A 27627-nucleotide genomic window follows, 5' to 3' on the forward strand; every position below is an offset into this window, starting at 1 on the left:
TCATTCAGCTATCTGGGTCAGATTTCCCTTAAAACTCTGTTTATAGTTCTATCTCCTATAATTTTATTACAAGTACAAATTTATTTTCTATCTTTCTCTATAGATTATGAGTTATTCAGCTGTATGGGCTATATATTATTCTTTGTGTTCCTAGTAAAACAACATTTAAATGATTCATTCGTTAATTTTCTCATTAACTCCTTTATCAACAAATATATGAACATCTTCTATATGTGTGATAGAGTAAATATCATAGTTACACAAATTTGGATTCAAATCCCAGCCATCTAACAATTTTGTGACCTTTGGAATATAACACTATCTACCTAAACCCTAGTTTTGATTATACGAAACAAATCACATTGTTGTGACAATTAAAATTCCATAACTGCAAGTGAAGTATAGCTAACATTATGGGTATAAAATATGGGTTAGTTTTTAGCAATAGAAATCCAATGAGAACTAAAATTGATAAATTGAAGCAATGTATCTTTCAATCAACTTTAGTTAAATTATGCTGCAGTAACAAGCAGTCCTAGAACCTCACAGGACTACAGCCATAAAAGTTCAACTCATATGTCACCATGAGAAAGCGTTATCCTTCATTTTTTATACTTTAATTTTTTTTTTTTTTTTATCCTTCAGGATCTGGGCTAGTTGAGTAGACCCTATCTGAAACACTGCCAGCTACAATGCATGCAGGGAAAAACAGGGATAAAAATGAGCGATAATACTTAAATCTGGTATTTGTCACTTTGATTCATGTTTCAATTGCCAAAACAAGTTAAAATGAGTCTTCTTGCAATAAGATAGTACTGAAATGGGGGGAAAATAATAAAATCTATTATAAGGGGTAATCTTGGAAAAAGACAATCAAATTCTAGGGAGCCATAGCAGTTAAGGCAGCCTATATGTGAAGTAATAGCGATATTAAGCTGCTGAGACCAAAGGTTATGTGGCGAATGGGGAGATTATCTAGAATGAAATGATAGCATGGGCCCTTCAGATGATAGAGGTATTTGATTGGATGATACTAATTTACTGTAGCAACAGTCACCAACAGGAGCTGTCCAAATTGCCTAACCTTGACAATTTGCTGAATAACTGAAATTCAGTCAACACACACAGGAGCCTTCAGATTTAGGAAAATCATATCCTGGTGTTCATGCATAATGGTGATTCCAGAACTTGTCTATATTACTAACTTCCTACTCCATTCCCTTGCACAGATGCTATAGGCTCAAAAGTCTTAAAATTCATCTTTTGTTACCTCTTTTTCTTATATCAGTGAATCTCTACATATTTTTTCTAGTAGACGATCTTACAGTCCCAATTTCTTCATCTCATCAGGAAAAGACCCTCTCTTTGGCACAGAGACATTCAGATAGCTGGGAGATTGTCCTTCATACTCATATGTAAGTCAAGTGCTGGAATCTCTCTGGCCCTACAAGAGTGTCTTGGAATCCAGTGTCTTAGAGATGAAAACTTTTTGAATTAAAGTCTTTTGAGCAAAGGAATCGCTCAAGGCAAACCTATATTTAGGCAGATAGAACTAACAATGGTGTCCTGAAAGAACTGAGGTGGCCGTCTGGAGTTACTGATCTTAATATCTCATACCTATCAATGTTAGAGACCCTGTCTTTCACTTGTGGCAAGCAAAATTATGATAAAAAATCCTCAAGCAACTATATCTGCCAAAGACAGATTGCTGTCCAGATCAGTTGCTACCTGTCAATTTTTTTTTTTTTTTTATCATCATGAGATTAATAGAAGAGTGGAGACTTTAGAATGAAGTCAGGGTCATATTATTATATTATGATACCTAGTATAATTTATAAATGGTATTACTATCATGTAAATTTCATGTAAATATCATGTAATATGTAATATCATGTAAATATCATGTAAATATCATGTAAATATAGAAATGATAACTGTATTAAATAAATTATAAAATCATTAGTCATAAGACTTTTAGGAAAAAGTTATGTAACTCACAATAAAAGATATGTAAAGAGATGAAAAATATTAAAGCACCTGCTGTCAAAGATTTAAGTAGTATTTATGCTTCAAAACATAATTGGAAAAAGTATTGGGGAAATAATTAAAAAACATAATTCATGAGTTATATTTCACATAAAAATCAGAAGGCATTTTATAAATACAAATAATTACACACTTGATATTATACATAAAAAGTCAGGAAAACAAAGCTCTTACTCATGAAATTTCAAGTATAGGGAGTCTGTCATTCTAGTCACAAGATTTACCTTAATTTTCCATTCTCCTCTCAGAGCTATTCCATAGATAATAAAACAAATCAGGTGCTTTTAGAAAATAACTTTTCATCACACTTGGAACACAAAAATAAAGACAATTATTTTCACTTTTTTATAAAATACTAAAGAAAGAATAATCTCCATTACCAAAATCATCAGCAATGAAACCAAACATGTAATAGTATAAATTTAGAAAAAACAGTCAATGACATAAATTTGTTACCCAGCCAAAAATTATATGGAATTGTAGTCAAAAGTACTTATTTTGAAAAGGGCTCCAGAATGATGAATCTTAACAATATCAATCAGCACGCATTTTCAAAATACAAATCCAACTGCAAGTAAAAATCATAACTTTTTTTAAAGACTGGAACTATTTCAATAGATAAAATTTTGTTCATGAAAATTTAAACAGGATATTGTTTCAATGAAAAACTGATTTCCTAAGAAGCAGTAATAAGTATTCTCATAAAATTATGAACAGCTAACATCATTCCTGGTATAATTTTCTGAAATATGAATATGTTGATTAATTCCATGAGAAACAACTTGAATTAGATTTCTAAACATCGAGCTATACTTAAAGGCCAATCCAGTAGTATAGTTCAGAAAATCAAGCTTTGAATTTCAGGTTTCTTTGTGGACATTTCTCTCACTCCTGTGAATATTTTATTGTCTATATTGTTAGCAATTAGAAAATATTTTATAATTTTGAGTGGTTATATATTAATATTTTATGATTTGATATAATGGTAAAAATAGACATCCCTTTAAAATGTTTTCCAAATATTCCCTTATACTTTATTAATATTATTTATTTATATTACCATTGTGCTGAATTGTGCTGAAACTATTATTGTCATGAAGGTCATAGAATAAAAAGTTTGTTTCATTGGAGATAATGCTTTATCACAGACTTGGCTGTCTGCTCTAAATTATCCTAAGGGAAAGAAAGATTTTAAAAATATAAATCCCTATCTGCGTGTTTATCTATCTATGTATCTGGCTGTCATTGATGCAATCTTGTCAAGCCAATTTCTATTTCTGTTTCTCTTAAACCAGTGAAATTATGTATGTGCTAATGTTACTTCTATTAAAGAGGAAAGTGGGTTCAGAATGTCAGAATTTAAATCCCTCTTTAGCTTTTCAACGGCTGTGGGTTTTTGCACAATCATTTCAAGCACTCACAGTTTTGGGTTTTGCTTTTTTTTAAATCTGTAAAATGAGAGAGATAACAATGCCTTTATTACATTATGGATATAAGACAAATGAGATAATGCATGTGAAACATTTACACATTGCATGCCATATGTGTGCCACTCAGTAAATGGCACAATTATTGTAAATTAGCATGGTGGCTACCCTAAGAATATAAGTAGGCCATTCAGGATTCACATCTAGGCCTGCCTTATTCTAAACCCCATTATCCCTACACTTTACAATACTGCCACTTGTTCACAAATATCTCATCAATGAAAGAGTCCTCTAAAAGAGACTGGCTAAAAGTAGTAATAGTAAATTTGAAAATATAATTAACTAGGCCACGAAATTGAACAGTTGTCTTCTTAGTGATAAAGTTTGTTACCAAAGCCTGTTTAGTCTGTTTCCTTTTCAGCCAAGCCGGGTGGGTTTGCTGGAAAACAGAAGTGCTGATGAGACAATGTACTGACCCATTTAGTCTCCCTGCAGATGATCCTGGCTGGCATCATGTGCACTCATTGTTCAAATAAGACCACATTTTTTTGGACTTTTTATTATATCTCTCCTAGGAAATAAAAATATAAATGTTGTTCGTCTGTTATCTGCAGAGGGAAAAACTGTTGGTTCTGATATTTAAAAGAGCCAAATCCCATATGAAATTACCCTCACATTAAAATAGAAGTGATGGTTTATAATTGCAAATATAAACCAGGTGTCTGTCATTGTTTTTAATTCTCATCTCATCACAGACACATGGAACTTTGAACTGTATCTTAAATATATAAAACAAAAAAACCCTTAAAAATATTTATATAATACACAGTTCCAAGGAATGTCTTTCAAAGAGAAAGAGTAACAGAATTGAAGAACAGAGACATAAGGAAATAAGCTATTTTGTTGATATTGGTTTTATGCTAAAAATACTTGGGTTTCAGATACTGGAGAATATGTTGGTTGAAATGAAGAAATGAGACTAGTGTATACCCATAGAGCTATTTTGGAGGAAGCACTGGTGAGACCTGTATGATTCCAATACACATACTTGAGAATTTGACCACAAACTGATTAAAACTTAATAGGATTTTACAACTAGACAAAATAATTTTTAATGAGAATAATCATGGCCAATTTCATAGTCTTTTGGTAAATTCTCAACATACTATCATGTGAAAGAAAGAACATGGCCTTGAGGATCTTTTAGAAGAGGGTCTGAAGCTTAGCGATGCATCTGAATTACTTTAGGTACTTTAAGGTACTTTACCTCCCCCATCTGTCCAGGCATTGAGAGGAAGTAAATGAGAAGGACAAAGATATGTAAGTTTTAATTGTGAAGCTTTTTAATGTCCACAAATTTAAATCTGAAATGGAGAGAAAAAAAATAAGAAAGGAGTACCATACAATATTCTTGGATCCAGGGAAAGGTACTCTTAATTGTGGCTTGCACTCTAAATCTGAATATTTACTCTAACTGGGTCTTTTGAGAAAGTGCAAGTTAACTCTAGCAGTTTGAAAGTATCAAGTATATTTAGATGGTATAAAAGGGGGGATATATTAGTGCCATCAATACATTTAGAGGGGCAACACAGAAGTAAAATATACACATCCATATATGAGATGAGGAGTTCCCAGTGAGGCTCAGTGGATTAAGAACCCACCTAGGTACCCACAAGGATGGGGAGTCAATCTCTGGCCTCGCTCAGTGGGGTTAAGGATCCAGCGTTGCCGCAAGCTGTGGTGTAGGTTGCAGATGTGGCTCAGATCCCACATTGCTGTAGCTGTGGTGCAGGCCAGCAGCTGTAGCTCCAATTCAACCCCTAGCCCACGAACTTCCATATGCCACAGGTGCAGCCACCCCCCAAAAAGAAAAAAAAATATATGCGATAAGAAAATTAACAAAAACTGTGGGGAAAAAAATCAAAAAGAAGGACTTAGTGGTTAATATCATTGAGTGAAGGACTCATTGGGTAAGGCACACAACTAAAACAATGTGCATGTTTTTTTAATTTTAACTTACTGTCTTTTACTCATTGATTCTCAATGAAATATATTTTCTGACTCTCATAACTGCTCTGTAGATCAGATCTGGGTTGGAAAACTTACCCTGTGCTTTGTCACTGCTCTACATGCAAACCAGTGCTTATGTGACTTCAGGGAACTTGCATAAACATACCAGTGCTCAATTTCTTTATTGAAAGAATAGGCATAATGTTAATTCCTTTCAAGATCATATAAGCATTAAAAGTACCCACGTAAAGAACATCAATACACATCATGCAAGAAATGTGCTCTTAGTGTTTGTTATTATAATGATAATATTAACAGTGATAATGAGGAGGAGGAAGTTGCTGTACCAGTCTCTAGCACTGAATCATTTATGTATGTGTACACAACGTAAGGTTCCCAAGGTCATAACTTACAATTCAATTGATTGCACATGCACACAGGCAAATACAGTCAATTCAATATCCAGTGTTACAGCTTTATGTGCAAACTACCAGAGGCAAATAAAAAAATAAGGTGCCTAACTCTCAAACTGAAGTTTGACAGTTTGTCCCACAAATGTAATTATATTGAAACCAGACAGGACAGAAAGATAAATATATTTTGACATATTTGGTACATTTTTTATGACTCCTCATGAATACCCTTTTCTTTAGTGTACTATCCTCTTCCTAGTTATTCCCCACTTGGGAAAAATTTAAGTTCTCTTACAAATCTTATCAAATCCTTCTAAATAAGGTACTTTACTTATATCACTTTCAAATTATAACCCTTCTAACTGAATGCAATGTTTTTGTTTTTTCAATTAAAAACATTTTTTTTTGTCTCTTTGTCTTTTCTAGGGCTGCACCCAAGGCATACGGAGGTTCCCAGGCTAGGGGTCCAATTAGAGCTGTAGCCGCCAGCCTACACCAGAGCCACAGCAATGCAGGATCCGAGCCCCATCTGACCTACACCACAGCTCAAGCGATGCCAAATCCTTCACCGACTGAGGGAGGCCAGGGATTGAACCCGCATCCTTATCGTTCCTAGTCGGATTTGTTAACCACCAAGCCATGATGGGAACTCATTTTTTTTTTTTTTTTTTGAGAATGCTATATTTAAATGTCATTCTAGGGAACAGAAGAAATGACCATAAATTGTCTTCTATGTACCTATATTTTCTCATTGTACCCAAAGAAAATAACGTGATAAATCTGATAATTAAACTCCACCAAAAAAACCCAGGATATTTCAGCCTGAATTCATGTTGTGACAAATGAATAAAACAGAGAAATGTATGTGAGTTCTGAATTCTTCTCATGCAAGTGAACTGGAGTTAGAAAAACCCAAAACTTGAAATTAAGATTAAAAACTAACACAGTACTGGAGTTCCCATCGTGGTGCAGTGGTTAACGAATCTGACCAGGAACCGTGAGGTTGTGGGTTCAATCCCTGGCCTTGCTCAGTGGGTTAAGGATCCGGCTTTGCCATGATCTGTGGTGTAGGTCACAGATGCGGCTTGGATCTGGTGTTGCTATGGCTCTGGTGTAGGCTGGCAGCTACAGCTCAAATTGGACCCCTAGCCTGGGATCCTCCATATGCCGTGGGAGTGGCCCTAGAAAAGACAAAAAGACAAAAACAATCAAACAAACAAAAAAACCCAAAAACTAACACAATGCTTTAAAAGAGCAATCTACAGATTCTACTACTAGACTTGGAAAGAATTATTGACCAAGCTCAATAAAATCCGAAATTGAGACTGTAAAAAAAAAAAAAAAAAAAAAAAAGAATTAAGGTTTGCACTGTGTACAAGAAAGGGAAAACTTCAACTTGACAAATTTGTAGAGTTTCAGGATCTTGTAACTACAGCACAGACTTTAAATATAGATCATGTTTCTATTTATATGTAATAAAACCAATAGAATGTAATCAATCTGCACACAATAGGGATTTTTACCTTAACACAAATGCACAGATTCCATTTCAAATATCCCACTTCACCACTGAGGGTTTTTACTAAAGGTTAGAAGTTGGTTCTCTGTGGTTTCTCCTACAGATGTCGTCTCAAGCCATCAGGGCAAGTTTTCTGTTCCTAATACCTTCCTAAGAACATTAGTGCACTCTACACAGTCATCTCCACATCTCCTCTGATGCTGTTACTTCTCTTCTAGACTCAACAAAGGAATCCTCGTTCTCCCCCACTATCACTGCCATAATAACAGACCCATTCCTGCCTCAGTTTCCCTTGGTATAACAACAACATCAAAAAATCTTGGAATGAAATAAAAAGTTGACCTATGTTCAGAGAAAATGGAAGAAAATAATGACACAGAAATAGTTTACGAATAATCAGTGTATTTGCACAAGTCCAAATGTATCCTCAGTATAACTCTGGATGCCTTCAGGCTTATTAGGCAGGCACACCTCCATGTGGCAGGGACTAGAGCTGCCTGTAAATGGTACTCCCACACTGGTAACAGTGCTCTGAGCTGGTCAGCCTTTACACTCTTCAAAAAACCTCTGCAGATAGTACTCCTCCCTCTACCTTGATGATTGATTCTTGTGTCTGCTTTCCTTTTTCTAGACAGCTTTCCAGGAAAATTGGCAGTGAAGATATCCACTGCCAACATGAAAAACCTTACCATTGGCAGCTTATACTATGATTCTCTTATCTTTTGAATTCAATTCATATACTATATGAGTTAGCAACATTTTTAAAAAAGATGAGTCAAATATGTCATTCTCTCAGTAATTTAGTGTGCAGAGATTGGGAGATAGTTTTAACTTTTAGAACTTTTTAGAGTATTGTATCTTAAAACTTCTGAAGAATTTACCTTGAGATTAGATCATTATCCACACATCTCTTATCAGATGCGGAAGACCAGAATACATGGTATTTTAAAAATTTAACTCTATGCATCATAAGATATATAATACTATTAAGACAGTAAATAACATCATACATAAGCTTATGGGAGGCTAATGTTTTAACTCTCACTGATATATTTTTAACACTGCAGTTTGAAATTTTTCCAAAAAATTGAATTCTGCAAGGCATGTTAACATTGCTTTGACAGTACCTTTATGAAAAAGATCTGTGCTGAAGCAATTCACAGCATTTCTATAGAATGGTGGTATTAGAAAATGCATATAATATGTCTTGATGAATTCTATTTTTGAAATTTAAAAATATCAGTGAAAAATACTTTCTGTACAAAATAATTTTGTCACAAATCCAAAATAATTTTCTCTAATTAGGTTACAAGTTTTAAAACTTTAATAATTAAATGCTACCTTTGAAGTCATATATTTCCAAGCTTAAGACCATGTTTGACATGCAAGATAGCTTTCCTAGATTTTATTAGTGCCACCTAAATTTCATTAGTCACTTTATTATCACGTAAGTAAAGTGCAATCTTGCTGACACAAAATGTGTAAACACGGGTTATTCAGGCAGTGAGGTTTGCCACATTTATTGTAGCATTGTCCTAATTATTTTTTAAGTTATATATGTCTGCAATAATATATCTATGGCTGATGACTGTGCATTATTGTTCCAACCTTAATGACTGTTAAACAGATTCTAGTAGGTCAGGATAGGAGAAGATGAATAATTATGTTTTTGAGTAGGTACAATAAACTTAAGATTTCTCAACTGAGTAGAGTTTTTTCAAAAATCACATCAGTCTTTAGAAATCTGTACAGTAAAACATTTTATTTAATACCATTTTTACCTTCACTAGATGTCATGGTTGTTTTTTCATTCTTGTGACATTTCCTCTTCTAATAATGTCAGAATGCTTGTTTTTTATTTAAACCAAGGAAAAAAGTTTCTGTCCACCTACTGTTGCAAAACTAAATACAAAAGAGAGGAAGATTGAGAGAGAGGAGAGGGGGTGGGGGAAGAGTATGATTCTGGGGTAAGATTCAGGATATATGTTGTTAGAAAGAACACTATTCATTCATCAATCAGTCATTCTCAGATAACTACCTGAATCAAGAGGCTGGTTCAGGTACCTCTTGATCCTGATGCTGAGAAATAGAACAAGAGACAAACATCTTCATTGCCCCTGAGGGGGAGGCTAACCAGAAAAAAAAAAAAAGGCTTTAGAAAGATGGTAGGTGTCGGCAAAAGAAAAATGGAGAAGATAGGTTAGAGACAAAACTATGGGAAAAAATATTTAGCGCAGTCATGTTTACCTAAGGTATGACTACAGAACCATGCTGCGGTCACTCCTTTTTGGATAGATTTTTTTTTAGCTCAACATCCAGTGTCCTCCTATTGTTCCTCCACTCATCACAACCCCCATTACCTCTCTTGTCTCTACCCATGCTGTGTGAACATAATTTTTTGTTTATCTTGGCTAAATGCCAAGGATTAGGTTAGATTGAAGCTATGGAAATTGTATATGTAACGTCATAAGAAACTGCCAAACAGTTTTTCAAGGTGATTAATGTTTTTTTCATTCCCTTCAACAATTATGAGACTTTCAATTGATTGGTGTACTTGTCAGCTTTGATATATATTTTTTTCTGACCACCTAATAGGTAGGTGTGCAATATTGGCTTGAATTTGTATTTCTCTAATGACTAATCATTTAGTTTAGAGGAGAATATGTTTTCAGGTTCTTTCGTATCATCTGTACATATTTGCTGTGAAGTCTTCTGCTTAAAACTTCTATTTTTATTTAGTTTTGCATATCATTGAGTTTATAAATATATATGCAGGTATCATAATCCATATAAATCCTTTATTAGGTTTTTGTTGTATAATTTTTTTCTCTCAGTCTGTCTCTTCTGCTTTCATTATTTTAACAGTATCATTTGAAGAGCAGAAGTTTTTAAATATCGAAGTCCAATTTGTCAACTTTTTGCTTTTATGGCTCATGCATATGGTGTCAGACTATAGAAATACTAGAACAATCCAAGATTGAAAAGGCATTTTTATTCGTTTCTCTCAAGAAGTTTCATGGTTTTGGATTTGTACTTGAAGCAATAATTCATTTGAATCAATATGAGGTCTGAAGAGACAAACATCTTCAGTGCCCCTTTTTTTTCTTTTATTCTGCATGTGGATGTTTAACTTTTTCAGCACCAGTTGTTGAAAATGCTATTCTTCCTCCAACATTGTTGATACTCAATTACCATATATGTATGTGGATCTGCTTTTGGCTTTCTTTGCTGGACCATTCATCTATGTGTGTATCTTTTTCCCAGTACTGCACTGACTTGTTTAAGTCTTGAAATCAGGTAATGTGCATCTGAAATTTTACTCTATATTTCAAGCCAGATTATCATTTTTAAAAAATTCTAGGCACATAATAATCCTATTGCTAAGAAACTAGTGAAAAGAAAAAAATAAAATACAGTAAAAAACAAACAAACAAACAAAAAAAAAAACGAAAAACCCATAATGTACAGAGGAACAAAGCGATGTATGAATGACAGTACACTTTTCATCAGGAACTATTCAATTTGGAAGCCAATAGAGAAAACCTTTTATATGCTGGAAGAGGCTTTTTGTTTTTCAAATAAATAAGAGTTAAAGAGAATTTAACATCAGATATACTACAGGAAGTTATATATCTTCAGAAAGATAGAAAGTGAAACTAATAGAAATCTTGACCTACATAAGGTATCAGGAAAGGGCAAATGTTTGAGTGAATGGAAAACATATCTAATCATTTATTTAAGCCTTTTATAAAATGAAATTGACTATTTTACTCTCTACACACACACACACACACACACACACACACACACACACACATGCATACACACAGTAAAGGCAAAATAGCTTCAATAGATAATAGAAAAAGCTTGGGGAGATAGGATACTATATTTTTACTGCAGTATTTTGGTAATGAAAACATATTTTATATCTTTTAACAGTTATCTTTTATCTTTTAAAAGGGTCTTACAATTATCTATAATCATTTAATGAATTTTAACTAAATTCAATATGCATGTCATTACCTTTGAAAAAAATCTGCAATTTTTCTAGGCAGTTAATAAGCCAATGTCATTAAATAATTAAGGGTTTGTGCATATTGAAATTAATAGAGCATCAATTTTAACCTAATAAATTATTTTTACAACCAACACTGTATGTTTGAAAACACATAGAAAATTATTCAAGATATATGTCCTAAGTATAGATATACTCAGAAGTTGAATAATCAGAAAAGCATTATAAGTATTTAAAAATCATGTAGTTGCATATGAGTATCTATTCAGAGTTAGCAAAGACTTGAGAATAGAAAAAGTCCAAAGAACATCAAATATATCAAAGTTTGGATTAATTTATGAATATGAAAATGTGATTCCCAGGAGTAGTGTTTTTAGCATTTAAATTCTGTATTTAATCTAGATGTGTCTTACTCGGAATCAGAAGCAGCCTTCCAGAATACTAAATATCAATTTTCTGTGTCTCAAGTATGTCAGTAAATTACTTAGACAATACACCTAATTGAATTTGATGACTACGTCAACTTTAAAAAAGTCTAAAAAATAAACAGATGAGACAGAATTATACATAAAGAAAATAATTAGTATCCTTATTCTCTGTCCCACACACACTACCTCTGCATCACTGCACATTTGCAGTAGCATTGGTTCATAGGCTTTGCATACTCCTCTTTCACCTTCAAAGCATGGAGTCATTGAACATCTGGTTGGTAAGATGACGATAAAAATAATATTCAGGTTAGAGAGAACGGCATGAGTAAAGTGTCTTAAATGAGAAAGCCCAAGTTTTAAGAGGTCATGGGTTGTTATACTTAACATGAACATAATGTATGAAAAATGGATCCAAATCCCTCTATTCTCATCATCTCTCACATACAGGACCTTTAGATAGTTCCTAGAGCATATCTAATTCCTATCACTACCCTTCATTGTGTAGAAATGATTTCTAATTCCTCTACTACACTATCTAATAAACACTCACATGGAGATTTAATGTAAGCTGTTATTGAATGCATCTAGGACTCAGACGTTAAAAACATGAGTTACAAAAATGTAAATAGTATTTAAATTCAAAGGATTTAATACGATATCTTCGGTCACTGGAGATAGAGAATTTCAGTTAACCCCACTGCTTTGCAATGCAGTTGAGTGAGAGAACAAGTCTACAAATGGTATTTGGAAAGAGATGCAATAGCAGAGAAGAGTATGTAGTCTTAAAGGACCAGGTGTGAAATGAATCAAGAAGACGTCAGTGTATTAACTGCTGATAGTTTAAATAAGATTAGAGCTAAGAATAAAGCATTGTGTTTGACAAGAAGAGATCTTACTAAGATTGGGTTTAGTGGACCAAGAGGCATAAAGATATGTCTGCAGAGTGTTAAATAATTGAAAATAAAGACATGGAGAAAGTGAGTTTAGAGAATTGACTCAAGGTCATGGAGAAAGTGAATTTAGACAAGTCGTCTCAAGATGTGTTTTTGTGGGGGGGGCAGAGATTTGGGAATAAAGTTATGGTCTTGACTTGGCACAGTTTCACAGTGCTTAGTATCAAAAGAAAAAAGATAAGGATTCTTAGTATGTGTATTTACAAGTGTTGAAAAAATTTAACAAGTAGTAAATTACAGATTTCAAAAAACTGCTTTACTTAGTTGATAGTCTTTGGTGATTTCTTCAAAGCTGCTATATACTGGTATGTAAATACCTAATCATCAACGCACTGCATTGCTACTCTATCTTACGTAAAGATTCTAGTGAAGTCATCATGGATTATTGTAGAGATGCCTAATTACAGGAAATTTAAGATGGTTATTATTTGCTTGATAGTTTATAATGGACTTTTCAAAGTAAGCATATAGCAGAACTAGTCTTGTCTTTTAGTGTTCAAGACATAACTTGGGAAAAATATATGATTTGTTTATAGGTATATGTGAAATATATGGATACCCCAAGTCAACACTGTCATAAAAATATTTTGAGTTCTAATGATGTTATATTTCATCAGTTATAACTAGATGCCCTTTCAAAGTAACACTGTTATGGAAATAATTGATTTCATACTTACTAGATAGTTGTAGCTTTTTAGACTCGCCCTACACTGCTTACTTAAATTGGAAAATTGCTCCTTTTTGCATGTGCATTATATTGTCTTCTGAGTAGAAAATGAATGAGTTAACTTATTCTTCTGATGAAACTGAGAGATTATGAGTGAGTTAACTTATTCTTATGAAACTGCTTAAATTGTTATGAAGAACTTTCAGGATTAGGTCCCTCTGCACCATTCCACCATTACCATACTTGTGTGTGTTCCAATTGATTAAACTATAATTTTTTTTCTAAAATAAGAACTTCTATAGTAAGATTTTTTTTCTGTATGTTTGCACTAAATACAACAAATATTTTAAGGAAGACTGCCTAGGTTTGGGACAGCAAGCAAATAGCACTGGTGTTGAGAATAAACTGTAGGAACAAAAGAGTACAGGTGGAAAGGCCAGTTATTACAAATAATATAGGAGAGAAAACTTGATGAAATGAATAGAAGTGACAGGATTGAGAAGTGATGATCTATCAAATTGGATATAGAATGTGAGACAGTGAGAAGACATAAGGGCAATTAAAGATTTTTGGCCTGAGCAGGGCTTGGTTAATTTGTCATCAATAGACTAGGAAGGCTACTAGAAGATGCAGTGGGGGAATAAGAGATAGAAAATTAGTTCAGATTTGTACATGTAGAATTTGAGATAACTGCTTAATATTTAAGTAGGAAAGTATATAAATAAAGCTGGAATTGCTGGAGTAATCTGAGGAGAGTAATAAAGTCATAGAAATAGATGGGCTTTAAAGCCAGTGGACTAAATATAATAATCATCAAATTGAGGAAGAGTATATATAGAAATGTATGAAAAACTAGAACACTGCTTCTCGAACACTCCAATATTAAAATTTGGGAGAAATCAGAGTTATGGTCGTGGCACAGCAGAAACGAATCCAACTAGGAACCATGAGGTTGCGGGTTTGATCCCTGGCCTCGCTCAGTGGGTTAAGGATCCGGCATTGTTGTGAGCTGTGGTGTAGGTCACAAACATGGTTCAGATCTGGTGTTGCTGTGGCTCTGGCATAGGCGAGCAGTTGTAGCTCTGATTAGACCCCTAGCCTGGGAACCTCCATATGCTGAGGGTGCAGCCCTACAAAAAAGGACAAAATACAAAAAAATAAATAAAAAAATATAAAATTTTAAAAGAAAGATTTGGGAGAAATAGAAAGATGAAATATCAGATGAAAACTGAAGCATAGGGGATTGAGCAATATGTAAGCCAATACAGACTTGAACAAGAGTAATGAGAATGAAAACCTAATTGGAATATTTGTCATTCTCCATCTGGCTTACTTCAATTATTATGGTAACCTCTATGTCCATCCATGTTGCTGCAAATGATCTCATTCTTTTTTATGGCTGAGTAGTATTCCATTGTATATATTCCACATATTCTTTATCCATTCATCTCTTGGTAGACATTTAGGTTGCTTACATGTCTTGGCTAATATAAATAGTGTTGCTATGAACATTGGGGGTCTGTGTATCTTTTTGAATTGTTTTTCTCTAGATATATGCCCAGGAGTGGGATTGCAGGAACATGTGGTAGCTCTATATTTAGTTTTTTAAGGAACCTCCATACTATTCTCCATAGTGGATGTACAAATTTACGTTCCCACCAATAGTGTAGGAGGATTCCATTTTCTCTATACCCTCTCCATCATTTATTATCTGTAGACTTTTTGATGATGGGCATTCTGATTGGTGTGAGGTGATACCTTGTTGTAATTTTGATTTGCATTTCGCTAATACTTAGTGATGTTGAGCATCTTTTCATGTGTCTTTTGGCTATCTGTCTGTCTTTGGAGAAATGTCTTTTTAGATCTTCTACCCATATTTGTTGAATTTTTCTCTATGAGCTGTATGAGCTATTTGTATATTTTGGAGATTAATCCCTTATCAGTCACATCATTTGCAAATATTTTCTCCTATCTTGTAGGAGAAGATTATCATACTAAATGAAGTAAGCCAGATAGAGAAAAACAGATATCATATGATATCACTTATATGCAAATCCTAAAAAAAGGGTCCAGATGAACTCATTTACAAACCAGAAATAAACTCACAGACAGAGTAAACAAACTTATGGTTATCTAAATAGAGGGGAATAGAGGGACACATAAGAAAATTTGGATTAAATATACACATTACTATATATAAAATACACAACCAACAGGACCCATTGTTAACTATACTCAGTATCTTGAAATAACCTGTAATGGAAGATAATGTAAAAATAGAATATATCTATATATCTATATCTGTCTATATATATATATCTGAATCTCTTTGCTGTACACCTGAAACTAACTCAACATTGTAAATCAACTATATTTCAATGCATTTTTTATATAATGATTTTAATTCTTGTCCATTACAGCTGGTTTACAGTGTTCTGTCAATTTTCTACTATACAGCATGGTGACCCAGTTACACATACATGTATACATTCTTTTTTCTCACATTATCATGCTCCATCATAACTGACTAGACATAGTTCAATATATTTTTTTAAAGAGCAAATACAAGGAGAGAAAGACAGCACGTAGCGGACAATTTTTTTGAGGAGAATTTGTTGTTGTTGCCGCTAAGAATGTAAGAATTGGGTGGTAGCTAGTAGAGGAAACTCAGTCTATATAAACTTTTTGCTTATATGCTTGTTTTAAAATATATATTTATAATAGCATGTTTATGTACTATGTTAATTTCCTATTGCTTTTATAACAAATTGCTACAAATGTAGTGGCCCCAAACAACTCTCTTATAGTTCTAGAGGTCAGAAGTCTGAAATGAATCTTACAGGAGTAAATCTTAAGATCTGTAAAGTCTCTTTTGCTATCTAAGGTAACATACTCAGAAGTTTCTGGGGATTAAGACTTAGGCATCTTGATGTGGCCTATCCCACACCCTGTTAAAAGTGATTTAGTATGGAGGATAATTGTTGGTAAAGGAAAAAGAGAAGAGAATTTCTGGGGCATGTCTGGAAATTGGCTAGAGGTTTTGACATGTAATATCCAAGTGAAATGTTTGCCATCAATAGAAATTGAAATAGTCCATCTATTCTAATAGGTGAGAAGGTATCTTATATGAGTCGAGTATTGGTAGTGGTAGATAAATGGATGTGGCAGAAATAAGTATATTTTCTTAGATTAGTAAGGTTTTATTGATTACTGACCTGACTCTAACCTAGGTTTATGTGAACTGAACAAATTACAAGCTTTCTAATCGATGCTTTGCAAATAGAGAGGCCCATTAACTTGTTAAGAATAAATGGAGTATTATGTAATAATATTAGCTAATAATTCCTTTAGGTAATATAACACCAAAGACCATTGCTTGGCAACCCTGTTTTAAGACCTCTCTATGGTTTCCCTTAGCATACCACTTTCTGTGAAGTTAATAATAAACAGTGGATTCATTAATAACAGTGTGGAGAAGGCATATTATTCAGATTATAGCACAAATGAAATAATACATGAAACAAGAAGAATCTGTCTCTTATGTTTAGTAGGTGTTTTAAGTACTTGGTATGGGTTTCCCTAACACCATGTGGATTTCTTCTGGGGGGATTTTCTCCCCAGTATTATATGCCCTTTTGGTGGAACAGTAAATGAAGTTGGCTGTACCCTATGCTTTCAGAAGTCTGAAATGATCTAGTGGCTACACTGGCCAGAAATGTCTTCTCATCATCCTAGTATAGGATGCAATAGAGAAATAAAAGATAATCCAAGCTCTGCTAAATGAACTAGTCCCACACCTCCTCCCTCTACCCTGACCCCGGGACACTGACTTTGAGCCTAGAGATCAAAGGGAAGGTAAAAAATAAAAATAAAACCAGGCAGTAGTGCTGTATTCACACTAGGAGGGGATTCAGGCAGTGTATGTTATGTTTTTTAATCTATTTCCAAGTTAGAAACCTATCCAATAAACCTTACATACTTTCTAATATATTTCCAATAAATATTTTTTTACTAAAATTAAATGGAGTTTAATTTTTGTTATTTGAAACAAAGGACCCTAACTCATAGACTAATTTCAAGGGACTTATACACTTCAGTCCTGAGAAGTAGGACATATAATCAGAATATATATAAATGATCTCTCTCAGTAGGAACTAGCAGTCAGTCAAAATAGAATTTGAGCTGGACCTTGAGTCAATGTAGAATTGGATTCCTTTGAGTTAAGGTGGGTGAATATTACTGATGTGGAGAACAAGGGATACACAGAGGAAATTGGGAATTGCAGGTTTGAGGTCTAAAGAGAAAAGACTAGATAAAACAGAGGGTTCTCTCTGAGTTGCCAAGCCAATAGGGAAAAAACTTGGAGTTTCAAAGATGACATTTGAATGCCAAGAAAGACTGTGGCCAAAAACATGTCTACATTTAAGTCATTGGCTCATTATAAACACAGGCAGCAATGCAGATCTTTGGGCTTGTAATAAAAAATAAAATTAGATATGAAATATATCCAAATATGTCTAAATATATTGTCTATGATGGTGTTGTAGATGTTTGTGTATGGGGGAGGTCGTGATCAGAGAGAAAAAAAGAAAGGATTGAGAAGGGGAATTCTAGTTCAATCGCTTACCTTTTGCAAAAGAGAACCTATCTCAAAAAAGAAGGAAGAATAGTGGAAAGGATATTGATCAACCAGAGAAACACTTGAAATACTGTAATTATTTCTCTTATTTTATAGCTTTATTAATCCTATAATGTAAATACATTTTTTAGTTTGTATTGATGAGGAAAACAAAACACAGAAAGATTAACTTGCTAAATTTCATGTAGCTCTTAAGTGGAATAGCAGTTTTTTTCAAGGTCAAACATTGATTAAGATGCTTAATTAGATTCTATTGTTGGAAGCTGTGAAGGGCATTCGCATTTAGTCACATAACCTTGTGCTATACCGAGACTTGGAAATAAGATTGTAATATGACTTGTTGTGTTGTCTAATCCCTTTTGCCACAAGTATTCCTCTGTGTAAAATATGGAGGTAATTAAGGCTAATGCTGGGATATAAAATTTCTAGATCCATTAGTAAAATAATTAGGCATGAATTAAAAAGAAACAATTGTGTATGTTTCATTAAAAATATTCCCACAATATAAACCAAATATCAAATGTCTGTTTTATCCATAGGTAAGCAAAATCCTTGATTTCTTTTTGTTTAACTTAACCTGCAGCTTATTTTACTAGAGGCATATGTAGGTTATTATTCACTGTGATGTTTAATTAATTTCAAACTCTTCTCTACTGATACTTCTTTATGTGTCACTTGAAGGACACCATGAGATTTTGATTTTAATTAAGTCATGATTCTGTTGCAGTCCTAAACTTGGATATTCCCATTCAATTAATCTTGATCTTGTTCCCTAGATGAAATAAGTATATTATTTTTTAAAAGTTGCAAGTCTTACAAGATTTCCTGTGGGAATACTTTATATAGAAATCATATTTATGATTAATTTCTTCTGCATTACATTGAATATCTTTTCTTTCACTGAAATGCCTATAATATACTTTCATTCAGTGAAATAAACAAACAGTATTCCTGGCTTATGAAATGAAACATTCATTCTTGAACAAAGGCTATGGACTTAATTAAATAAACACCACATTTTTAAAAGGCTGTGTACATGATTACTGCTGATAATTTGAAAAATGAATTTTTATTGTAAATGCGCTGTGTTCTCCATTTCCTGATCTACTACTGAGAGACATTTAGAAACATAGTGTATATAGATATATAAATGGACTAATTACCAAATAATACTTATTTCTGGATCTATTTATAAGTGCTTTTGTTAGGTGGGAAAACTGACAGGGAATTATTTGGCACCAATCATTTCAAGAATGGAAAGATTATCAGGAGTTCCCTTGTGGTGCAGTGGGTTAAAGATCTGGGATTGTCACTGCTATGGTGTACGTTTGATCCCTGGCCTGGGAACCTATACATGCCACAGGTGCAGCCAAAAAAAAAAAATATATATATATATATATATTACAAATGAACTACTGACATTGTTATTCACTGAGGAATAACAAAATAATTCATTGAGACTAAATTTATATGAATACATTTTAATTATGTTGAGCTTACCAGCTGGCCAATTGCATCTAGGACAGGAAGCATGTTTATACCATTCATTACTATATCTCCATATGCCTAAAAGTAAGCTTCATACACATTAGATATAAATATTTGCTTAAAATTTATAGAAAGTATTATCAGTAGTAAATAAACTGGATTCTAGCAAATTCTGGCAGGGATTTAACTTGGCCTCCCTGCCATAAACAACTGTAATACCTGAAGAAATATATAAAGCAATTGTTCTTAGTCATTGGACAAAGGCAGGGTAGGACTATGAATGATCCCTGAAAGAAAGAAACCTCCTGAAATAAAACCTACATTTGTTTGCCTCTCTGCCTGGGGATATTTCCCAATCTCAGCGCCAGGACTTAGAGTCTAAAAGAGCAAGATAGGTCCACCAACCAAAGGAAGCAGAGATAAGCATTCATGGTTGATCTGAGAAATATGACACTGGAGAAAAGGTTGGTACTAGAAAGAATTCTATAGGAGTCAGTGGGTAGTACTCTGCCATTTCTTGCCCAAAGCCCGAGCTTTGTATTTGCAGGTCTCAGCAAAAAGAGTGCTAGAGAAATCCTAAATGTCGAGCATTTCTAGGACTTACTTGCATTTCATCTCAGTCAGAGAGCAGAGTGTTAACTCTCTTAAAATTCAGCTGGCACACAAAAGTCATGTCTAGGAACCACACACGCCAACAAAGTCCAAAATCAAGCCTTTACGAGACATGCAAGTAAGCCAGAGTTTGGAGTCTTTATAACAATTCTAGTATCCAAAGTCTGTACAATTCTAGTATACAATTAAAAGTGCTTCTATTATGCCTAGAGTTAGGAGCTATGCACAACAGTCTCAATCAAAAACAACAAAAAAAATTTTTTTCCAGTATATGATCTGACCACAGTGTAAAGGATAAGTACAGATATCAAAAAAATAGCTGGAAAAATAATTTTAACAGATAATATAACATTGCCAGTTGGTTTATCCTATGAAAACAAGTTAGTTTCAATAGAAGCAGTAATATTTCTCAATTTATGATCATGGTATATTATTTTGTTGTAAATTTAAAGTTGATTTTCCTGATTAGTTTTGAGTTTGCAAACTTTTTAAATGTTCATTGGATATTTGTTTTATTGTAACTGAAAATTTCCTGTTCATATTGTTGGTCTCAATTTTATAAGCCTTTTTAATACTCTGAAAAAATAATCATTTATTGATTTTTCTCACACATTTTATTTCAGCTCATTTGAAGGTTTTATTTGTTTCCCAAAGGTAGCTTTTGCTCTACAGATGTTATATTTTTATAGTAGAATTGGGATTATCAATATCTAGTGTCTTGGATTTTACTTTCTTAAACTCTTCTGCGCCCAGATGTCATCAAGATATTTTATAATAATTAAATTCAAAAGATTTTAAAGATTTTATTTCACAGAGAAAAATGTTTAGTTTATTAACTGGCTCATCCCTTTCCCACTGGCTTATCCTTTTATCATATACTGTATTAGTTTCCTATTTCCCCTATAACAAATTGCCATAAACTTAGTGGATTAAAATAATACCAATTTCTTATTTTACAGTTCTGGAGTTAAGAGTCTAAAATAAGTTTCAATGGGCTAAAAATCAATATTTTTTTATGGAGACTCCAGGGGAACCGTATTTTTTTATGGAGACTCCAGGGGAACATCTGTTTCCTTATATTTTCCAGGTTCTAGAGGCTGCTTATATCACTTGGCTTGTGGCCTCCTTCCAGCCAGCAATTACATTATTTGAGCCTTCTTTTCCATCATCAATGTCTTATCTTCTGGTCCCTCTTTCACTTATAAGAACCTTTGTGATTACACTGGGTCTACCCAGATAGTCCATGTCAATCTTTCCATGTCGAGATCCTTAACTTTTTAGATATTTCTTTCACATATTTATTTTGTATTACTTTTAATTTTGATATTTTATTATGCTATTTTTTTATTTTGCTATTATATTTGTTCTACGACTGTTTTGAATGGTTCGTATGTTTATACATTTTGCATAATTATAGTTGCAATGTGTTTTCACAGTATATTGAACACACGTACTTTAGATTTTTTTCTTGGCACTCTCAAACAACAATAAATAATATAACTTTAGAAAACACACTCTACCCTTAATAAATTTAGATTCCAGAAGACAGAAAATAAGAAAAATAAGTATAAGATTTAGTCTTAGATAGTGATAGATACTTGGAGAAAACAAAATCTGAAAGGAGAAGGAGGGAGTTTGGAGTTGGATTACAGTTTGGATTGAGTAGCAACAAAATTGTCACCTAGAAGAAGACATTTGAGTAAACATTTAAAGGATTAAAGAGAGATTCCATCTCCTGAGGGATGGAAGAAAGAGCAAAGAGACCTGTGTGGCCTGAGAGATGCAAGTGAAGGGGAGACAAACAAGAGATGAGATCAGGGAGGCAAGAGGTGTGGGGCAAATCATGAAGGACATTTTGAGCCCGTGCAAAGCTTTTGGGCTTTACTGTTTGTGAGCCAGAAAACTAATGAGAGGTTCTGAGCAAAGGGATTAAGTGACTTGAATTTTAGCTTGTTCGGTTTGCCTGCTATGGTGAGAACACTTCATAGTGGACCCTTTTGGAAGCGGTAGCACAATTTAGGTTTTGTGTCTAAAACTGAGACAGAAGATGGTAGTCGCATAGAATGGATTACATTAGTAATGATGATAAAAAATCATCAGATGCAAGATATAATCATTTAATATTATTCCATTATCTTATGTTTTTAAGAAGTACAGTGCTAATTTTACTATTCATTGTCCTTACCTATTCTGACTCATGTTGGTTTGTAAGTTTTTTTTTTTAATGTGAATTCATTTTTAAGAGATATTTCCTTTCCATGAGGGAACAAAATGTGACTCACGTTGTAGATATGTCCTTTAACAGATTTTGTCATTGTTTTACTTTGTTTTCTTTATTTAGCCAAATGCCTTAGAGATATCACCATCAGGTTGATTTATGTTGATTTTTCCCTGGTATGTTCTACCATCAAGATGGTTTGTAACTTAGACTTAAACCTCATATTTAGCAAAGAAGAGACATTTTTTGTTTCTTCATTTCTTACAACAGATTTTTATTTGTATAACAGGAATTTGAGCAGAGACAAATGTTGTACTACCTCCCTGAACCAACAAGTAAACCTTTGGACAATTGTCCTTTTCTTGAAGGTGCAATATTTCAAAAGTCCCACTTCCATTCCAAGGTCTTGATTTCCACTATACATTGCAGTCACAGAGTCTGATCTGCTTCCTTAGAGATTAAATTTAAATCCCATACCACACTCCCCTAAACTCTTCTATACTGACCAGTGGCCCACATTATCAGCCCATAAACTTCCAGATCTGTTGCTGTGTTCAGTCTTCCTTTATGTCGTCTAAGGCTTTCTTTTCCTTTTTCTGTGTTTGTTTATTTATTTTTTGGTAGGATCACCTAAAAAATTTGATATGCTATATTTTTTTTTTACTAGCTTTTCCAACATCTCCATGAAAAGCTTTTAAAATGTGTTCAGATCAGAGTGTCATCAGAGAGTAGTTTAACTTTGTATACTTCTGTCTTTTGAAAACAGTATTAGTGCTGCAAAATTAATGTTCTTGTTTTTATGCTTTGATCATTAAACACTCACACACACACACATACACACACACTTGCAAACATAAATTACTCCAGAAATATAGAATATTTTCGTGAAGAATTCCCCATGATAGCCAACAAAATCCCTGACCTCAAAAAAAGACTTCAAGGCCTAGTGACACCCACCAAAGATCCTTGCAAATCAGTAAGACAGGGAGAAAACTGCTAAATACCTATGCTTTACATATATTCTTGTTCTGTTTGATAAAAAGAAACATGAACAAATAAATGTGTGTATACATGTCATCTGATACATTTATTTTAAAAAAGGATGTTTATGTAGAAACAAGTTGCATAGCAGAAAGATTTGGGGAGAGATGTGCCTTCATATTTTTAAGATGATTCAGCTGATGCTTTCTTTATTGAATTTGCCTAAAGCAAGGTAGGTTGTAAAAGCTGAAAAATATTGTCAATAACAAAATGCTATCAGCAGAATCAGATTTTGCAGAAAGGTAGATAAAAAGTGAACTAAAGTCATTTGCACAAAATGAAACAAGTTATGTAAAGAACTAAACTGAAAACTCCTGAACAGAAATAACTCTATAAAGGCCAGAATGTTTGTTATATCCCCGTTCTACCACTAAGATGAGTGTCTGGATAACATCAGACATTCAATAAATATTTGATAATGAATCGATTCTTGTATTGTTTAGATGGCATAGGATTGTGATTGTTAATCATGCCTTGAAAGTTAAAAATAAATATACTTTAAGTCGTCTTCAATACTCAGACTTAGAACTATTAAAAATTAAAAGGCAGAGAATCAACAATATAATGTAATATTTATAGTTATCAGCTTTGTACCTAAAAATGGATGCTTAATTTATATAGTAACACTTTTACATTTGCATTTTGACCAAGGGTAACTATAACATCATTGCATATTGGGAGATAAATTATAGGAAGAATCATTAGAAATATCTGCTTTATATTGAAACTTCCAGGTAAAATATGCTAAGGTAGAAATTCCAGAAAAATTATTTAAATCCATTCCAATACTCTATCCTCTCAGCTTTTTCTTAAAAGTCTGCATGATTATAACAGTACATAGATTCCCAAACAAGCTATTGAATTGTTTTGGCAATTTTTGGTTCTATCATTTATATGGCTATTATTCAGAATAACTCTTTCATGCATAGTTGTTCATTTACCTATTAAAACATAAGATAAGGCATTGACCCAGTATTGTCTGGGTCAATGTTTAACTGACTTTCTAGAAATATAAGTCCTCCTGTATGGCTTTTGCTATTTCCATATTGTAAATATTCCCACAATGTTCCCTTTCAAATGACCAATGTGTCATTCAGGGACATAGAGTTGGGAAGAGCTCTGCTCAGTGGGCTCTTGTAAGCCTGTGTGAGCTGTCACCATTTTACCAATGTTGCCTCTAGATAAGCAGTCCATAGTAGATGGGAGAAGAATGCAAAAAGCAGTGCATGGCAAAAAAAAAAGTGACTTTTCACTTAGAACATCTGAGCTAAATGTCATTTCCAGGCAACAGAAATAGATGGAGTTTCTTTCTTTTTTATTTTTTTCTTTGTACTTAAAATCATTTTTTTATTGTAATTTCCCCAAACACACTTTTTTTTTTCCCCCACTGTACAGCATGGGGACCCAGTTTCACATACATGTATACATATATTTTTCTCCCATTGTGCTGCGTTGTAAGTATCTAGACATAGTTCTTAGTGCTACACAGCAGGATCTCATTGTTAGTCCATTCCAAAAGCAATAGTTTGCATCCTTTAACCCCAAGCTCCCAATCCCTTCTGCTTCCTTCCCCTCCCCCTGGGCAGGATCTCATTGCTAATCCATTCCAAAGGCAATAGTTTTTATCTATTGACCCTAAACTCCCCAACCACCCCACTCCCTCCCCCTCCCCCTTGGCAACCACAAATCTATTCTCCAAGTCTGTATTTTCTTTTCTGTGGAAAGGTTCATTTGTGCTGTATATTAGATACCAGATATGAGTGATATCTCATGATATTTGTCTTTCTCTTTCTGACTTACTTCATTCAGTATGAGACTCTAGTTCCATCCATGTTGCTGCAAGATGGTATTATTTCATTCTTTTTTATGGCTGAGCAGTATTCCATTGTGTATATATACCACCTCTTCCTAATCCAATCATCTGTCTATGGACATTTGGGTTGTTCCCATGTCATGGCTATTATGAATAGAGCTTCAGTGAACATGTGGGTAAGGAAAGCTTTGTCTGGATATACCCAGCAGTGAGATTGCTAGGTCATATGGTAGTTCTACGTATAGATTTCTAAGGTACCTCCATACTGTTCTTCATAGTGGTTGTAACAGCATACATTCCCACCAACAGTGTAGGAGGGTTCCCTTTTCTCCACACCCCCTCCAGCACTTGCTATTTGTGGACTTCTTAATGATGGCCATTCTGACTGCTGTGAGGTAGTATCTCATGGTAGTTTTGATTTGCTTTTCACTAATAATCAGGGATGTTGAGCATTTTTTCATGTGCTTGTTGGCCATCTGTATATATTCTTTGGAGAAATATCTATTCATGTCTTTTGCCCGTTTTTCAATTGGGTTGTTGGCTTCTTTGCTATTGAGTTCTATAAGTTGCTTGTATATTCTAGAGATTAAGCCCCTGTCAGTTGCATCATTTGAAACTATTTTCTCCCATTCTGTAAGTTGTCTTTTGTTTTTTTATGGTTTGCTTTGCTATGCAAAAGCTTGTCAGTTTGAGTAGGTCCCATTGGTTTATTTTTGCTTTTATTTCTGTTGCTTTGGGAGACTGACCTGAGAAAATATTCATAAGCTTGATGTCAGAATATGTTTTGCCTATGTTCTCTTCCAGGAGTTTGATGGTGTCTTGTCTTATATTTAAGTCTTTAAGTCATTTTGAGGTTATTTTCATGCATGGTGTGAGGGTGTGTTCTACTTTCATTGATTTGCAAGCAGCTGTCCAGTTTCCTAGCAATACTTGCTGAAAAGACTGTCTATTTCCCATTTGATGTTCTTGCCTCCTCTGTTAAAGATTAATTGACCATAGGTGTCAGGGTTTATTTCTGGGTTCTCTATTCTGTTCCACTGGTCTGTATGTCTGTTTTGGTACCAGTATCACACTGTCTTGATGACTGTGGCTTTGTAACATTGCGTGAAGTCTGGGAGAGTTATGCCTCCTGCTTGGTTTTTGTTCCTCAGAATTGCTTTTGTGGTTCCATATAAATTTTTGGATTGTTTGTTCTAGTTCTGTGGAAAATGTCATGGGTAATTTGATAGGGATTGCATTGAATCTGTAGATTGCTTTGGGTAGTATGGCCATTTTTACAGTATTGATTTTTCCAATATAGGAACATGGAATGTCTTTCCATTTCTTTACATCTTCTTTAATTTCCTTGATTAATGTTTTACAGTTCTCGGCATATAGGTCCTTTGTCTGCTTGGTCAGGTGTATTCCCAGGTATTTGATTTTTTGTGGTGCAATTTTAAAAGGTATTGTGTTTTTGTATTCCTTCTCTGAAGTTTCATTGTTAGTGTACAGAAATGCAACTGATTTCTGATGTTAATCTTATACCCTGCTACTATGCTGAATTTATTGATTGGTCCAAGTAGCTTTTGGGTTGAGTCCTTAGGTTTTCTATGTGTAGTATCATGTCATCTGAATACAGTGACCGTTTTATCTCTTCTCTTCCTATTTGGATGCCTTTTATTTCTTTTGTTTGTCTGATTGCTGTGGCTAGGACTTCCCAAACTATGTTGAATAACAGTGGTGAGAGTGGGCATCCTTGTCTTGTTCCAGATTTTAGTGGGAAGGCTTTCACTTTTTCCCCATTGAGTATTATATTTGCTGTGGGTTTGTCATAAATGGCTTTGATTATGTTAAGGAATGTTCCCTCCATAGTTTTTATCATGAACGGATGTTGGACTTTGTCAAGTGCTTTTTCTTCATCTATTGAAATGATAACATGGTTTTTATACTATCAAAATAGCAGATCATGAGAAAAATGTCTGCCAGTCACTGAAAATTGGGAGTGAAGCTCTACAAACTGCTTATTCACTAGCAGGATATGTGAAAAGGAAGAAGCTAGAATTCCCAAATGCATCATGAACAGACATAAATTATCTTCATATTGTGTCTTACAAAAGCATCACATTTAGAGAAAACTCCTCAATAAATGGTAAGCAAACAAATAAATAGGACATGGCATGTATAAAATATGATGAACACAAGAAAAAGAAATAATATCAACAAGAGAAAAAAAGGAAAATATGTACCTGGACCTCTTTATACTCATAGAGACCTATGACTTCAATTAAAATTTATTTGGAGGAAATATTCTTGAAATTAAAAATATAAGTAATTAAAACAGATCAGTCGAAAATAT

General features: G+C 33.7%; 1 long non-coding RNA gene across 1 annotated transcript in view; it reads left to right on the plus strand.

Moving 5' to 3' along the window:
* LOC146400377 (uncharacterized) overlaps window positions 1-27627 on the plus strand; it is a 257097-nt gene that overhangs the window by 84792 nt on the left and 144678 nt on the right. The window lies entirely within an intron of this gene.

This window comes from Sus scrofa, chromosome 8, assembly GCF_054392235.1.
Source record: "Sus scrofa isolate SSC_HxYL_T2T_F1_AM1 chromosome 8, Sscrofa_HxYL_maternal_Yorkshire_Landrace_v2.0, whole genome shotgun sequence".
Taxonomy (NCBI): Eukaryota; Metazoa; Chordata; class Mammalia; order Artiodactyla; family Suidae; genus Sus; species Sus scrofa.